Raw genomic sequence first — 8,870 nt, 5'->3', positions numbered from 1 at the left:
GGTTCAAGAAGGGTAATAAGAAGGGACAAGACAAAGAGCAAGAAAAGAAGCCTTATCAGCGCTCTGGGAAGCGTGGAAGCAAGAAAAATAAGGCAAATGCAAAATGCTTTAAGTGTGGCAATTTGGGTCACTATGCTCGTGAATGTCATGAGCAAGAGAAGACTCAGGAGCCACTGACCATGTGACCAAAGACCGCACAAACTTCGTAGAATATAGGAAGATGCCATCTGGTTCGAAGTGGTTGTTCCTGGGGAATAACACTAGAGCAGAAGTCAAAGGAATCGGGACTTGCAAATTGGATTTGCGAGGAAGACGATCTCTATTATTATATGATGTTCTGCATGTTCCAGAGATTCGACGAAATTTAATTTCAGTTTCTGCTTTGTCTATGTTAAACTATAAACTTGTGTTTGGGGATGTCAATGTTAACATCATTTGTGGACAAACTTCAGTTGCTTCTGGTTTCTTGATGAATGGTTTCTATGTGTTGAACACAGAACTTATTAATTTGAATGTTAATGATGAATGTTTTTCACTTATTTCAACTGCTAATAATATGGATGTGGATGTATCTGTATAGCATGCTCGGCTTGGACATATATGGCAAAAGAGAATGGATAGGCTCGCACGAGAGGGTCTTTTGGGATCCCATGCGAAGATTGAAATGCCTATATGTGAGCATTGTCTTGCTGGAAAAGCAACTCGATTACCTTTTGGAAAGGCAATTAGAGCAACCTATCCTCTTCAATTAATTCATTCAGATATATGTGGGCCAATGAATGTGGCAACGAGGCATGGAGCTTCATATTTCATCACTTTTATTGATGATTATACACGATTCAGCCATGTGTATTTAATTACGCATAAATCTGAAGCATTGGATTGCTTTAGATCTTTTATGAACATGGTAGAGAATCAACTTGATCGTAGGATCAAGGCTTTGAGAACAGATCATGGACGTGAATATCTATCCGAACAATTCAAGGGATTGTGTGATGATAAAGGGATAGATAGACAATTAACTATTCCTCAAACTCCGCAACAAAATGGTGTTGCAGAAAGGAGGAATAGGACCCTCTTAGAGATGGTCAGGTCCATGATGGCGCAGGCAAATTTACCTATTTCCTTTTGGGGTGATTGCTTATTAACTGCCGCTCATGTATTAAATCGTGTACCATCTAAATCTATTTCTTCAACTCCCTATGAATTGTGGAAAGGCAGAAAGCCAGAATTGGCTTATCTCAGACCCTAGGGGTCTGCTGCATATGTCCATAATCTTTCCCATCAATATGGAAAATTGGGTCCTAGGGGAAAGAAGTGTATCTTTATAAGATACTGTGAACATTCAAAAGGATATGTATTCTTAGGAGAGAATACTGATGGGAGTATTTCTGAAATAGATTCTAGAGATGCCACATTTATTGAAAGTGAATTTCCTAAAAGGGGAGAGATAGAGCGTCACTTCCAGTTCTATGAATTGGATGATGAAGATCAATCTAAAGAGATTGATCATCATGTTTTAGAGACACAAGAGGATGTGTCTATACCACTATTGGATAGTGGGAGTAACACTCAAGTGGATATTGATTTTGATGAAGATCTGACAACTCGAAAGAGTCTGAGGAAGAGAATTCCTCGTCGGAGATTCCAAATCGAAGGGGAAGCCTTTGTGGTTTTGCCCCAAGATGATAATATACCTAAGAGTGTTAGAGATGCTCTATCTTGTCCTAAAAGGAATGAATGGCACAAGGCAATGGAAGAGAAAATGAAATCCATGGCATCCAACGAGGTCTGGGATCTTGTTAATCTTCCAAAAGGAAGAAAACCTATTGGGAGCAAATGGGTTCTCAATATTAAAAAAAATGCTGATGGATCTATCGAGCGATATAAAGCTCGTTTGGTTGCTAAAGGATACACACAAATGACAGGTATAGACTATGATGAAACATTCTCATCTGTGGTCAAATTGACCTCTATTCGCCTTTTGTTAGCCATAGTGTCACATATGGATTTAGAATTACATCAGATGGACGTTAAAACTGCATTCCTTAATGGAAAACTGGATGAAGAAATATATATGGAACAACCCGAGGGGTTTGTTACTGCTGGTTTTGAGCGCAAAGTGTGCAAGCTCAAACGATCCATTTATGGATTAAAGCAGTCATCCAGACAGTGGTATTTAAGGTTTCATGAAACTATCATGAGCAATAACTTTGCTATGATTGATGAGGACCACTGTGTTTATCTTAAGCGTCAAGGTCCAAAATTTGTGATTCTAACTCTATATGTGGATGATATTTTATTGGCTAGTAATCATTTGGAGTTTCTAAAAAACCATTAAAGAATGGTTGTCCATTCATTTTGAAATGAAAGACATGGGTGAAGCATGCTTTATGCTGGGCATAGAGATAAAAAGAGACCGTTTAAAAAGACTTCTTTCTCTTTCACAAGAGTCATATATAAAGAAGGTCTTAGAACGATTTCATATGCAAGATTGTAAACCCATAGATACTCCTGTTGCAAAAGGGAATGATTTAAGTCTTAAGATGTGTCCAAAGGAATCTAAAGAAATAGAAGCTATGTCCAAAGTCCCTTACTCCAGTGCAGTAGGCAGCCTTATATACCTTATGATGTGCACCCGACCTGACATATGTTATGCAGTAGGGTTCGTGAGTATATCAAGTTAATCCAGGACAAGCCCATTGGAAGGCTGTCAAGAGGATTATGAGATATCTTAAAGGCACATCGGATTCAGTTCTTTGTTACCATGGTGGTAACATGCGTGTGGTAGGCTATACTGACGCAGATTGGGGTGGGGACCCTGATGAGCGTAAGTCTACGTCTGGCTATGTGTTCTTGATGAACAATGGAGCTATATCTTGGTGTAGCAAGAAGCAGATGTGTGTAGCCTTGTCCACAATGGAAGTTGAATTTGTTGCAGGATCGTTCACAGTGCAGGAATGTATTTGGTTAAGGAGATTCATCAAACATTTGGGACTCTCTTCTGAAGCAAAACTGCCAGTAACTTTATTTTGTGATAATCAAGCGGCAATTGCGTTTGCTAAGGATCCCAAGTTTCACAATAGAACCAAACATATTGATACGAGATGCAAGTATATGCGCGATATTGTATCTAAAGGCAAGGTTGCCTTGGCATATGTTAATACCCAAGATATGGTGGCAGATCCCTTTACTAAGCCAATCAATAGGGATTCTTATGTTAAACATGTAAAATCTATGGGTATTTGTAAGATTTGATATGCTAATGTTATTCATATTTTCTTTCTATGATCATTGTATAACATGTTGCACATCTATATGAGTATGCTACCAGGTTTGAGATAAATCTCTTCACAAGGATTTATCGCCTCAGACGCTGCTTGTGGACGGGCTGAGATGAGATGTAACAAAATCCAGGATTGCTGAATTAAGAAGCATGTCGGATTTTGGGGATATCATGTGATTATAACTCAAAAGAGTGAGAGTACAATGAGTTATGATATCCGCCATATATACGTATATGGGATGCATCGCCCTAACCGAGTTAGGATGAGGTCTTGTGTATATTTAACTATATAGAGAGACCAACCTTGATATCTAAATATCAAGGGTAACCTGGTTGACCAGATCTGAGGACTTGGATAGACATTGCATGAGAATATGCATCCTGAAGGACTCAAGTTAGTTTCTCGGGGAGGAACTGAACTAATAAAAATTTGTACGGCAAAGAATTTATGGTGTATGCATACACTCACTGGAGTGAGAAAGTCTTGCCGTAATACGTGAGTCATACCACGTATGTCACACCATGACTATAAGTCGACCACAAAAGGAAATGAAGAATGGTCCCTGCTTCTTCATTGTGTGAGTCCTTAATATATTTATAGATATAGATATATATATTTTGATGTCCTTATTGACTTTTAACCTTATTTTAAGGAGAAAGATGAGTGTTGCTACTTTAGCATGTTGCTTAAGGCCATGTATGATTCGGTCTAAAAGAACATGTCTGGGAAAGCAACTTATCTTGATTCAAAGAATAAGAGTTGGAAAGGAAGATCATTTGACATTTTCAGATTATGCACATGTTAAAAGCTAGCTTATTTTTCCGCATCCTGGGGATGTTTATGAGTTTATGATGAAACATGTGGCATAATGAAAGGCCTTGTCTAGCATAGCTTAGCACTATAATATGTGCAGAGGGATTCAGTATGCTAGAGTATGAAAAATGTATTTGATTTAGGACACAGTGAGCTTCTTACTTGGCTTGTGCAGGTATACCTTGTGTTATCTTATTGTTTGCAGGTTTAGACTATTATGTTACACTAACCAGTACATAATATGTCTCCACTCCCTAAGCTCACGGGTCGCACGGTCCATTTGCCAGTATGAATACCTAATGTTATTCACCATATGAACACCTTTGGTGTTCTTTCTTCTTATATCTCTTCCCATCATGTGCGAGTGGGAGAATGTTGGGTTGGGTACCGGGTCCGCCCATGATGGGCGAGATCCGAACCCGGCCCACCACTTAAGGAGGGGACAGTTTTAGAAACCGATGCCTCCCTTCTTTTTTTAGGCTCTCTCTCTCATTTTGAATATATAGAGAAGAAGTGCAAAAAGAGGGAAACGACTGTGCACATTTTGCTGTGCAAAAGAAGAGAAAGTGCTGTTCACATTTGCTGTGTGCAAAAGAGAGAAAGTGCTGTGCACATTTGGCTGTGCAAAAGAGGAAGAGCGCTGTGCACATTTGGCTGTGCAAAAGAGGAAAGTGCTGTGCACATTTGAAGTGCAAAAGAGGGAAAAGTGTTGTGCACATTTGCTGTGCAAAAGAGGAAACCGGCTTTGCACATTTGCTGTGTAAAAGAGTGAAACGGCTGTGCACATTTGCTGTGTGTGTACACAGTAGTTAAATGTGCATAATAGAAGAAAGAAGAAGCAACGGTGATAGTGAATCAGTGGGCATTTGGTCTGTGGATAATCGTCCTCTCCAAGTGAGAGCACGAACTCGTTGAGCAAAGCAAGCATCATCGATCCGCTGTTCTTTTCGCTTCCGCAACAAACTGAAAGGTATGTATTCATATCTCTACAATTGGTATCAATCTTGGCCATTGTTTTGGAGTTTTGGCTGAGATTTGAGGATGTTTTGGGGCTCTATTTTTGGCGGTAACTGATATTTTGGGATTCATTTGTCTGGTTTGACCTTCTGCAATGATAGGAGAGACGTCCTTGCAATGATAAGACCAACTCCATCGGGTATGCCCTTTCCCCTCTCTTTGTCGATTTTGGATTTCTGCATCTTGCTTTGTTGATTTCTGTTTCTATTTATTTTTCGATCGGACTCTTTTTCTGTTTCTGTTCGATTCTGGGTTTCTGCATCTTGCTCTGTTGATTTTGGGTTTCTACATCTTGCGATGGAGATTGAATTTGGGTGTTTGGATTTTGTTGGGGTGTGTTTCTAGTGTTGAGATGCATGAAGGGTATTAATGTGTGTTTCTAGTGTTGAGGGTTATGCATGAAGGGGATTAATGTGCACTTCTAGTGTTGACTTATAACAAACTTGTTCTTCCATTTTGGGGAGCAAATTTCGAGTTTATGATTTTTGTGATGGAACCTGTTGAAGTCTTGATTTCTTATTGCTCATTCTAATTCTGACTTATAACATCATCTATCTTGTGTTAATGAACACTGACTTGATACTTCAGTAACGCAGCAACATGTCCTGATGAAAAATTCGCATATCTACTCTTGCATGCATAAGACCCTTTAGACATGTTTAGTGTATAATACAGGCCAGGGTTTTGTGCATAATCTGCAAGTTATTACCTTTTGAAGGAAATTCAAGTGGGCAACGTAAACTGACTTAAAAGCTTGATGACATTTCCCAGGTATTGGTTGATGATCCTTTTGAAAACCCTCTAATTACAAGCCTTTACAAAGAGTGGCTGGAAGAGGCAGGTTCATAGAAGGCTCATCGTTTCATGCACACAAAGTATCACTCTATGACCAAAAGGTTAACTGCCCAACTAAACAATTGGTGATGAGCGATTCTGTATATCTTGTATCTCCTTATAATTGCCACATCAATGGTGGTTTGCCACAATGCATATGATCATTTTTCTTATGGTGGTTTGCCAGATCAAGCATTGAATGCTGGTAGTGCATACTGGCTAGTAACCATGAGAAGTTGGGCTGCTGCTTTTGAATTGTTAAATTTTTGCAGGGGTAAGGAGTTAGTTTTGGTCTTTTAGTTTTTTGTTTTTTTTTATTTCGGGGTGGGAGGGAGGGGGAGTTAAGGGGAAGAAGGGAGTTGGGACACCTGCAAAAGAGTAGGCTTTTGAGTCATAATTTTATGTAGCATCCTCATGATGACAAACAATTTCAGGTGGTATTGTGGGCATTCTCTCTTGTCTAATCTGTTTTGGAGACTCGATGTGGTGGTGGGTGATATTGTAACAAATGAGGCTTTTCGTGTTGTTGTTTGCTAAGAATTCACATTATGAATTGAAAAGCAGCTAGATGAAATAACTAGTCAGCTCTGATTCACTAATGTTATATGACTGGACCTTTTATGATTTATCTGGTCATACTCTATAATCTCTCCAATTTGGTGAATGCTTTGACCCAAAAGTATATCAATTTAACCATGTGATATGTTGTTCACTCTGCAGTCCGCACACATAATGAATATACAGTGTTATTCTTGGTGTTGTTATCTTTGCATTTTCAATATGCTGATATCATTGCTTCTTTGTTTATGATGTTGGCCTACTTCATAATTGTTCTTTGTGCATGTAGAATCTATAACGGCGCACATGATAGACCTTTTATATGTATCTTATTGATTCCCTGTTGGTATTAGAAAATTAAAAAGCTTAGCTTTATGTCCCTATTGTTCCATTTCTCATAAAAAATGTGGGTTTAGATTTTTGGAATTGTTCAGTTCAGTTCTAGAAATATGGGATTTCCCTCTTAGTTTTTTCCTGTTGTTTGAGTACTACTAAGCATGCTGGATGGGACAATGGCTTTGGTTGTTCTTTGGAAACATTGCTATTTGAAACTTGTACAACCACTAGCCATGGAGTTATTTTGTTTTTTGTGCAGCCTTGCCAAGTTGTTTGTTTCAAGTCTTTCAAAACCTATGGTTTTGGCCCTGTATTAAGGAAAAATTTTAAAGAAAAAATAAAAAAGAAGAAAAAAGCTTAACCTTGGATGATAATGTTGTGGGTGCATGCAGCTGAATTGAAAGAGCGGTATGAGCAATACAGGATGAAATGAATGGTTATAAGAGTGGACGTGCACTTATGTTGCCTATAGTAAACCATCTCTATGCGGATGGACGTGCATGGTGGTGCAGCTACGGAGAGATTGTAATCTATACGTCTATCACGTGAGGCAGCAATTTCCGAGGCTGTGGTGTTTGGCAGAATGCTACAAATTAGATTGTCATTAGGATGTGCTTGTGCACATACATCCAGCTCATTTGATGCTTGTTTATCAGGTTATTTGCTTGTCAATTTTTTTTTTGGGGATAAGCTATTAGCTTGTCAAGTTACCAATATGGAAAAATGTATGAATTTGGTTATGATCATATCCAAGTCACGAGCACTTGTTTGAAATCTGTAAATCCCAAATATTATTGGTTAAACATAACAGGATTCATGAAACAAGAAGATTGTGATTAAAGTATCCAATCCCAGCAAAGCCAGGATCAACCTTGATCCAACCTGGATATATTGAAATGGAAATGTGTGTTGTTATGATGAAAAAAGCTACCATTTCTAGTTTTTTGCTTTTGGGGTGTAAGATCATCTTGGGCTGCCCCGTGTATTGTCACAATATGGTTTTGTAAAAAATGTGGTGTGGAAGATAGAGTTGCCAAGAACATCATATTGCAAATGGTGTTGCGGTGTGGTGTTGGGGTTGCCAACTACATCGTTCCTAATGCAGTGTTTTGGCAACACTACTGCTCCCAAACAATAGAAACCACAACATAACTCCAATTTAGGGCTCCCAAACAGAGCATAAAAGTTGTAGCAAAATCAGTACATCGAATATTAAAATACACTGGCCATAATGATATTTATAGCAAAAAATGATGCTAAAAATCGAATCAATTCATCCACTTAAGGACTCCAAAATCACATGTTCTCCAATGACTACTGTTAGACATGCATTCTGTGGCAATTGTCTTTCAAGCTACCAATAAAATCAATAATATCACAACTATGTCAAACAGATGAAGACATGCTTATGCTGCAATACACTATATCAAACCGAATTACATAAAACCAAACAATCGAAAATGCTGCAATACACAATCTCAACAAAATTACTTATTTAACCAAGACCAAGCCTAGATAAGACTCTTGTTGTCTGGATTGAACTTGGGTGTGATAGTCCAACACCAGATAGGAATCGGCCACTGGTTAAAATTGGGCTCGTGGGCGTGACCCATGTTTAGATCCAGATCCAAGCAACTCCGAATCAAATAAATGGATCGCGAGTGCAAAGTGCGGACCTCGATCGATCCAAAGAGAGGAGTGTTTGGGTTGCGTGCTCGGCTTTGACTCCCGAAAAAAGACAAGGGAGAAGGGGAAAAGAAGAACGAATAAACAATTATCACTAGAAAACTAAAAAGGATCCCGAGAGGAGGGCAGAGTGCGGGCGTAAGATTCCCGTTGGGTTGGGGTGCAGTGGGGAAGCACTGGAACTTTTTAGTGTGAGGTTGAGTTACGGGGGAGTCCAGATCGGGATTGCACCAAAATTTGTGCATTAAGGACCCTATCGTCCTCCATCAGGTCTTCAATCCCACACCTGTCCGGCCTTGTCCTCGAGATGAAGGGTGATCAGGTGGTGCTTAATTCCCG

The sequence above is a fragment of the Nuphar pumila genome, chromosome 5, assembly GCF_984573655.1.
Source record: "Nuphar pumila chromosome 5, dmNupPumi1.hap1.1, whole genome shotgun sequence".
NCBI classification, from domain to species: Eukaryota; Viridiplantae; Streptophyta; class Magnoliopsida; order Nymphaeales; family Nymphaeaceae; genus Nuphar; species Nuphar pumila.
The sequence above is the reverse complement of the archived record's forward strand: the minus strand, read 5'-3'. Positions refer to the sequence as shown.